The 9,104-nt window shown below is 40.2% G+C and overlaps 2 pseudogenes; both read left to right on the top strand.

Annotated features, from left to right (window-relative positions):
* Positions 1 to 233: 233 nt before the first annotated feature.
* LOC119525181 lies at positions 234 to 3,545 on the top strand (annotated as a pseudogene).
* A 1,483-nt stretch (positions 3,546 to 5,028) lies between these two features.
* LOC119525158 lies at positions 5,029 to 8,750 on the top strand (annotated as a pseudogene).
* The last annotated feature ends 354 nt before the right edge of the window (positions 8,751 to 9,104 follow it).

Raw genomic sequence — 9,104 nt, 5'->3', positions numbered from 1 at the left:
AGAACTGGAAAATTCACAAATATACAGACCTTAAACAACACTATCTTAAACAATCATTGGATCAAAGAAGAAATTGTGAGAGAAATCAGTAGACATCATGACATAAATGATAACAAGAACATAATATATCAGAACTTACGGGATGCAAGTATAGCATTCATGGATGTGGTGTTGATGGGAAAGCACATTGTTTCCATGCACCCTGCAAAGGGCTCTGGTCATAGTGCAAAGGGATGCAGGTTGGCATGGCTGGGCAGCTCAGGGTGGCAGTTGAGGCAGCCTGGGCACCGAGGTGGCCCAAGTGATGCTGCAGACTTTCCTGCCATTCCCCAGGGGTGGCCAAGGGAAACAAGGCCACAGTGACTGGACCTTCATTGACTGCAAGATGGAGGAGATGGACCTGCAGGAACTGCCCAGTACTACCATTGCCTGCCACCTGAACCCATGCATGTTCATGAACACCCTATACCAGGCTAAGGTTTAATCATTCTTTAGGACATATGACAAGGGTATAACTTTTCAGTATTTTAAGAGATTCAAGAGAATCAGAATCAACTTCAGCAACCCTTTATCTGTAGCAGATGCCAAGCTCCAGCTGCACAAGACTGAACTTCTTAGAAAGGAGTTTTACTTTGTTCAGAATTTTTTTTTTAAATCTTCATTTTATTGAGATATATTCACATACCATGCAGTCATACAAAACAATTCGTACATTTGATTGTTCACAGTACCATTACATAGTTGTACATTCATCACCCAAATCAATCCCTGACACCTTCATTAGCACACACACAAAAATAACAAGAATAATAAAGTGAGAAAGAGCAATTGAGGTAAAAAAGAACACTGGGTACCTTTGTCTGTTTGTCTGTTTGTTTCCTTCCCCTATTTTTCTACTCATCCATCCATAAACTAGACAAAGGGGAGTGTGGTCCTTACGGCTTTCCCAATCCCATTGTCACCCCTCATAAGCTACATTTTTATACAATTGTCTTTGGGATTCATGGGTTCTGGGTTGTAGTTTGATAGTTTCAAGTATCTACCACCAGCTACCCCAATTCTTTAGAACCTAAAAAGGGTTGTCTAAATTGTGCATAAAAGTGCCCGCCAGAGTGACCTCTTGGCTCCTTTCGGAATCTCTCTGCCACTGAAGCTTATTTCATTTCCTTTCACATCCCCCTTTTGGTCAAGAAGATGTTCTCCATCCCATGATGCTGGGTCTACATTCCTTCCTGGGAGTCATATTCTACGTTGCCAGGGAGATTCACTCCCCTGGGTGTCTGATCCCACATAGGGGGGAGGGCAGTGATTTCACCTTTCAAGTTGGCTTAGCTAGAGAGAGAGGGCCACATCTGAGCAACAAAGAGGCATTTGGGAGGAGGCTCTTAGGCACAATTATAGGGAGGCCTAGCCTCTCCTTTGCAGCAACAGTCTTCCCAAGGGTAAATCCTGTGGTAGAGGGCTCAACCCATCAAACTACCAGTCCCCTATGTCTGTGGTCATGTTAGCAACCATCGAGGTGGGGTAGGCCAATACCCTTGCATTCTCCACAGGCTCCTCAAGGGGGCTCTAAATATTTTTTTCCTTGTTTTTTTTTTTAACTTTTTTTTAAATCAACTGTATGAAAAATAAAAAAATAATTTAAAAAAACATATAATAAAAGAACATTTCAAAGAGACCATAACAAGGGAGTAAGGAAAAGACAACTAACCCAAGATAATTACTTTACTTCCAACATGTTCCTACTCTACCCCAAGAAGGTTACCTAATATAGCAACATTTCTGTGAACTTGTTCCTACTATACCCATCAGAAATTAACAGACCATAGTCATTCCTGGGCATTCCCAGAACATTAAATAGCTTATTTGTTCTTCTTGGATTATTGATCCCCCTTCCTTAATTGCTCTCTATTGCTAGTTTCCCTACATTCTACATTATAAACCATTTGTTTTACCTTTTTCAAAGTTCACATTAGTGGTAGCATATAATAGTTCTCTTTTTGTGTCTGGCTTATTTCGCTCAGCATTATGTCTTCAGGTTTCATCCATGTTGTCATATGTTTCTTGACATCGTTCCTTCTTACTGCCGCGTAGTATTCCATCGTGTGTATATACCACATTTTATTTATCCACTCATCTGTTGAAGGACATTTGGGTTCTTTCCATCTCTTGGCAATTGTGAATAATGCTGCTATGAACATTGGTGTGCAGATATCTGTTCGTGACACTGCTTTCCGATCTTCTGGGTATATACCAAGAAGTGCAATCGCTGGATTGAATGGTAACTCTACATCTAGTTTTCAAATGAACTGCCAGACTGACTTCCAGAGTGGCTGAACCATTATACAGTCCCACCAACAATGAATAAGACTTCCAATTTCTCCACATCCCCTCCAGCATTTGTAGTTTCCTGTTTGTTTAATGGCAGCCATTCTAATCGGTGTGAGATGGTATCTCATTGTGGTCTTAATTTGCATCTCTCTAATAGCTAGTGAAGCTGAACATTTCTTCATGTGTTTCTTGGCCATTTGTATTTCCTCTTCAGAGAACTGTCTTTTGATAACTTTTGCCCATTTTATAATTGGGCTGTCTGTACTATTTTCATTGAGTTGTAGGATTTCTTTATATATGCAAGATATCAGTCTTTTGTCAGATACATGGTTTCCAAAAAATTTTCCCATTGAGTTGGCTGCCTCTTTACCTTTTTGAGAAATTCCTTTGAGGTACTGAAACTTCTAAGCTTGAAGAGTTCCCATTTATCCATTTTTTCTTTTGTTGCTTATGCTTTGAGTGTAAAGGCTAGGAAGTGTCCGCCTAATACAAGGTCTTGAAGATGTTTCCCTACATTATCTTCTAGGAGTTTTATGGTACTTTCTTTTATATTGAGATCTTTGGTCCATTTTGAGTTAATTTTTGTGTAGGGGGTGAGGTAGGGGTCCTCTTTCATTCTTTTGGATATGGATATCCAACTCTCCCAGCCCCATTTGTTGAAAAGACCATTATGACTCAGTTCAGTGACTTTGGGGGCCTTATGAAAGATCAGTCGGCCATAGATCTGAGGGTCTATCTCCGAATTCTCAATTCGATTCCATTGATCTATATGTCTATCTTTGTGCCAGTACTATGCTGTTTTGACAACTGTGGCTTTATAATAAGCTTCAAAATCTGGGAGTGTAAGTCCTCCCACTTCGTTTTTCTTTTTTAGGGTGTCTTTATTTGCTCAGACTTTACACATAGGTAGTTCACACTTAGCTCCACCAAATACAGCAATTTTTTTCTCTCCTCCTGCCTCTCTGCCTATTGTTTGCAAACAAGTGGAAGGTACTACTCCAGTCATTAAATGTGACCTTTTATAGTATCTCCAAGCTAGGGCCAAGAGAAAAGTATGAATTACATGCAGTGATGGACTCCATGCCGAGTGATAGTCCACCTCTGTGAGAGTGATCAACAATGAAGAGGACAATGAAATGGAAAGAATGAAGAGGCCCAAACCAAAAATTATCTAGACTGGAAGGCCAGACTCCACACCCATCCATTTAAGCTGAACTGGCACCTGAACAAAGGGGTATCCCAAATCACACTCACAGAGAAGGGCCTTTTACTGTGGAAGTGGTTGCTCCCAACTTGGGGAGTGGCAGCTGTGGTCATTGTGGCATAATGTTGCTCAGAAGACATTCAAGGCTTAGTCTCCCTGTTCTAGTGCTGCACATCAGTCAGTGTTCATGGCACCCAGGAATGTCATGGGCTAATTGTTCAGTTTGTGATGATTTCACAGGGGCATTTGGAAACATCTTGAGAAAACTAATTAAGATATTGTTTTATACTTGTTCTTTTCTGGCATGTTTTGTTCTTTTTTGGCAGGTTGTTCTCTTTTTTGCCAATGGCAGACTGATAGGGTCAGGGGAGAGTTTTCTGTTTCTAATCAGCCAATAGTGTAGAATCTCTACTGGTGGAAGAGGCACCATGCAAAACAATAAATGCAAGAGCAAGAATTGTAGTGCTTCACTTTCATTTGTTTCTCTCATGTCCTAATGTTTGTGCATTAGTACTGGTCTTCAATACCAACCTTTGTGGTTAGCATTTTTTAGCAATAAGATTTTTAAATTAAGGTATATACATTGCTTTTTTTAGACATAAGGCTATTGCATAATTAATAGACCACAATATTGTATAATCATAACTTTTATATGCACTGGGAAATGAAAAAATTCTTGTGACTCACTTTATTGTGATATATTTTTATTACAGTGGTTTGGAACTGAACCCACAATATCTCTAAGGTATACCAGTAAACAACTATTAAATCTTTTGCTATTGTCCCGCCCTAAAAAAAAAAAAACAAAACCAACCTTTGGTCCTATACAGTCACTCCATTGCTGTTTTCCATCTCTTGGGAAGCTAGGAAAGCATTTGAAAAATGTATCACCCTTACAAATACAGGACACTCTTCAAGAGCACACATTTTTTACCTGGATTAAATCCACTTGGCATCTTATCTGGTGCAACACGTAACTTCTGCTTTGTAAAAGAAGTTAATCTGAAATTCCTGTGTAGAGTTTAGGTTACAAAATTCAGAGAATACCATTTCACTAACAATATTTCGTGGGTAAGAAATGTTTAGGTGTTTTGGGTTGGACAGAGGTTATATTTGTTTCTTTTATATGGTGTTTTCTATACATGAATCATAGCCAAATTCCTTTCTTGGGAACTGTCAGTTGAGGTAGTTAATTTTTACCCCCACTAAAACACCAAAATAAACTTGCAAATACAGATGATAGCATATATTCATAACTGTTGTACACTAGGGTGAAAAATGTGACCGTGAAGAATAGTGTAAGATGTATTAACCTAACTCTGAACTGTATGTTGTGAAAATGCTGTTAAAATATTTAACAAGACTTGAGTTCAAAGCATGTGAAAGGGATAGTAATTGTTTGGTGATATGAGAGTGATGTAGAGCCTTTCCCCAATAATTCCTGATGGAATTGCTACAGTAGGTTAGCATTTATAATTTTTTTTATAGTTGAAATGAATATGTCTGGTAAATAGGTTTTATATTTTAGCCTTACAATACCATAAGAAAATCTTACAATACCATAAGAAAATTTGAATTATCTAATGCCAAGTAGCAATGCATGTTTTAGAAGTTTGGAAGATGGCTTGCTTTAAGAAACAAATATGTTTGCATTAAAATCTTTGGTAGCTCATAAAAAGAAATTGGACGTTCTAAAAATCCTGTCTAAAGTACTCAGTGGGAGGTGAAGCAGGTGAGACAGAGAGACCATTGTATCACTGATTAAATTATTTCTAGTTAAGTGATTTTAAACTGGAGAAGCTAACCTCAACATATTTTTAAACTATATTCTATGATAAATTGGCACAATGTACTCTTTTTAGAGAAAAAAATTGTGAAATGAGTGATGGCAGTGCTGAGAGAGAAACTTATAGCCCTACATTAAAAAAGAAGAAAGAGCTAAAATCAAAGACCTAACTGAGCACCTGTAGGAACTAGAAAAAGAAGAGCAAACCAATCCCTAAGTAAGCAGAAGGACAGAAGTAACAAAGAGCAGAAATAAGTGAAATGGAGAAGAAAAAACAATAGAGAGAATTAACAAAGTCAAAAGTTTTTTCTTTGAGAAGATCAATACAATTGACAAACCCTTAGCTAGACAGCTGAAGGCAAAAGAGAGAACATGAAAATTAATAAAATCAGAAAAGAGAGGGAGAACATTATCACTGACCCCACAGAAATAAAAGTGATCATAAGAGGATACTATGCCAACAAATTAGAAACTTTAGATGAAATGGATAATTCCTAGAAACACATGAATAACCTATACTGACTCTAGGAGAAATAGAAGACCTCAACAAACCAATTACAAGTAAAGAGATTGAAACAGCTATCAAAAACCTCCTCAAATAAACCCCCTTTATAAAAGTCAATCTATTTCTGGTATTTTGCATAACAGCAGCGTTAGCAAACCAGAACAACATCATAGACAGCAGCAGGGAGATGATTCACTGAGTCAAAAAACTGACATGCTGAGAAAAAATTAAGAGGCAATAGGGCTGCCCTTAAACCTCTCAAATTTTTTCTTCTATCAATACACATTCTGGGACCTGTGTGAGTCTATGGTGGCCACTCCAGTGGTGAACCCAAAGGTGACTTTCCCACTGTCCAAGTATGCCCTTACACAGACACTTTCTCTCACTGTAAGTACTATGTGGTAAATGTAACAGAAGAATTTTTGGAGATCATTTCAGATAGAGTACTGACAACTGAAGTGTGGTGCCACTGGTGTGCAGGAAATGGTAGCTCCAACTGGGGAATCAATTCTCTTCATGCTAAAACAAGAATGTTGCATGACAGGTGGAATGAAGTAACTTGCAGAATAGAAATGTGGATCTCCATATTAGAATTGAATGAGTTGGGGGAATATGCTGCAGTGGAACTTCATCAGGTCAAAGATGTTAACACAGGAGGCATATTTCAACTAAGACAGGGTGATTCCCATACGGTGCAAGTAACAGTGAAGCCTGTGCAGCATTCAGAGACATTGTCCCTCATGGTTGAGCCATTTTGTCTGTATCCATTGGATGTATAACAACCAGGTCCACCAAGCTCCAGAGAGGGCTGGACAGTTGCCAGGAAGCAGATTTAAACTGTATAAGAGAGAAATGGTCTGATGCACTCATTAAATTTGAGAATACTTAGATGTACAGATTTAAAAAGTCAATGATAAAAAAGAGAAAATGGAAGATGATGTGGAGTGTGAAGCCGTGTTCATAGAACAGAAGGTTTGTCTGACTGGAGAAAGGAATGCTGTGCTGGTCCCAGCCCCAGGCAGCAGGATCCCAGAGGCTCCTGCCAACTGCATACAGCCTTCTAGAATGGAAACCCACATACCACTTATCTTCCTTGATTTGAATGTGGATGACCTCAGTGCTAAAGAGCAGCTTGTCAGCCCCCAGGCAATGGGCATGAACTCCATCTTGGACAAGGAGCATGGGAGCCCATTTTTCTACATGCCTATGATAAAGCACAGTGATGAGGAGGTTCCAGCCACAGCCTCTTGGGACTCTCAGTTCATGATTCCATTCACTTGAATAGGGTCACACTACAGAATGAAAGGATTTACCTAATTGTGAAGAACATAGTCCAACTCAGCCATCTGGCTGCTGCAGAATTAGTACTGTGAAAATGGATTGTGGTCAATATTTATAAGCAGCAGAGTTTCACCCAGAGTTTGAAAAGGAGAACATGATTGAAAAATGTGCCTTACTCCTGTGGTGTAACCTATGAAATAGTATCCAATATACCAAAAGCAACAGAGGAGATAGAGGACCGGGAAATGCTGGCTCTCATTGCAGCGAGGAGCAAAAATGAAGGCACATGGGGCTGGGATATGTACACTGAAAAGTACATGCATGGTGTGCTGCAGCTGGAGAACATCCTGAGCTTTGAACATCTGCAGCAGGCTATCACTGTCAAAGAAGCATTTTCCACCAAAGCTCGGCATCTGTTGAGAAGCCTCAGTACACCAAACATTCATAACATCTCTTCCAGTTGAGTAGATCTTTCTGGATTTGACAAATATGATAAAGTTTGGTCAGAGAACCAGTTACACACGTCTTCTCACAGCTCCAGTTACCAAGATGTAGCATGTTGTGGAACTCCATCCAGGGATTCACCTTGAAGGAGTAAAGACAGTTGCACATTAGAGAATCCTCATGCCTCAACAGTCAGTCCTTTTAAAGCATTCTCTCCTCAGCCACCAAAGTTTTTCAAATTCCTTATGCCTGTAAAAGGGGAGCATAAGAAAAGGATAGCTCTTGAAACAAGACCTCTTCTAACCTAGGAGAGCATGCCTCCATCTCAGGCACATAACCCTGGCTGCACTGTAACCTCAGGAAGCAATGGCAGCTGCATGCCAGTAGAACACAATAGAAAACATGAGAAGAATATTGACTTGGAGGATGAAGAAAATGAGCTGGAAGCTATTAAGAGGAAGCTAATAAGTACCTGTGGAGCTTGCAGACTTTTGTGTTTACAATGCCAGCTTGGAGAACAGGGAGTGGTTTTCATCTAAAGTAGATTTGACTAACTCATGGGTCTTGGAGAAAGAAGTGTCTCAGAGCCCTATCACCAGCAGATTACCAGTGGCTACTTTTCCCACAGTGCCTCCAATGCCACCCTGTCTGACATGACAGTCCCTTATAGTGACAGCTCAGACAGGCTGGCCATTCAGATGAAGGATGCAGAAACCAGTGAACATTCTGGACCATCACTTGTGCATGATTTCAGACAGTCCTCAAACACAGAATTGACAGAACTAGAAAGAGGCTTGGTAAAGGGTAATGTCATCAGGGTGCCTCTCAAGGAAAACAGTGCCTTAGCCAAAGGGAGCCCATCATCCCAAAGCATTCCTAAGAAAAACTCTAAAATACTGTGTAGGACTGGCTCCCATTCAGAACTAGACGTCTGCCCCAGCAAAAATAGCCAACTGGTCAAGGAATTCCCCCCCAGGGAAGTGACCATAGAACACACCACAAACATCCTTGAGGACAATTCTTTCATGGAGTTCATAGCTGTGTCAGAAGAGAAAGATTTTGATGGTTTGACAGATTCTTCTGCAGGAAAGTATTTGAATAGGAGGAACCTACCAGGTAAAACTGACAGAATGTCTCAGTTGTGCCAAAGGACACTTGCCAGCTGTGTTCAGCGTCAGAGAGTGACCAGGGTAGCCTGACTGCCAGGTGAAAGGCTGCAAGCACTTCTGTTTCAGGCCACATGGTCACATCTTTGTTCCTCCTGGTGGCCTTGAGAAACCACCAGCCCCCATTTTTAAGACATGCTGTGGCCCTGCCTGACCTTAAACCAGTTCGGGCTCCAAGAAGCGAGAATTATGCTTCTTGGGCCACCTCTTTCCTGAGCTGGAAAAGCGGCACTTTGTCACTTGGGTTGAATCAGCAGCTTCTGCTTTTTCCAGAAAGTAAGAAAATCAAAATCCCAGATTAAGTGGCTGTATTTCTGTTTGCATTCACTACACATCCCACTGTGTTGAAATCTCTACAGATCCAAACAACAAACTTTATTCTTGTAC

Source organism: Choloepus didactylus (assembly GCF_015220235.1).
Source record: "Choloepus didactylus isolate mChoDid1 chromosome 24 unlocalized genomic scaffold, mChoDid1.pri SUPER_24_unloc2, whole genome shotgun sequence".
Classification (NCBI taxonomy): domain Eukaryota; kingdom Metazoa; phylum Chordata; class Mammalia; order Pilosa; family Megalonychidae; genus Choloepus; species Choloepus didactylus.
The sequence above is the reverse complement of the archived record's forward strand: the minus strand, read 5'-3'. Positions and strand labels throughout refer to the sequence as shown.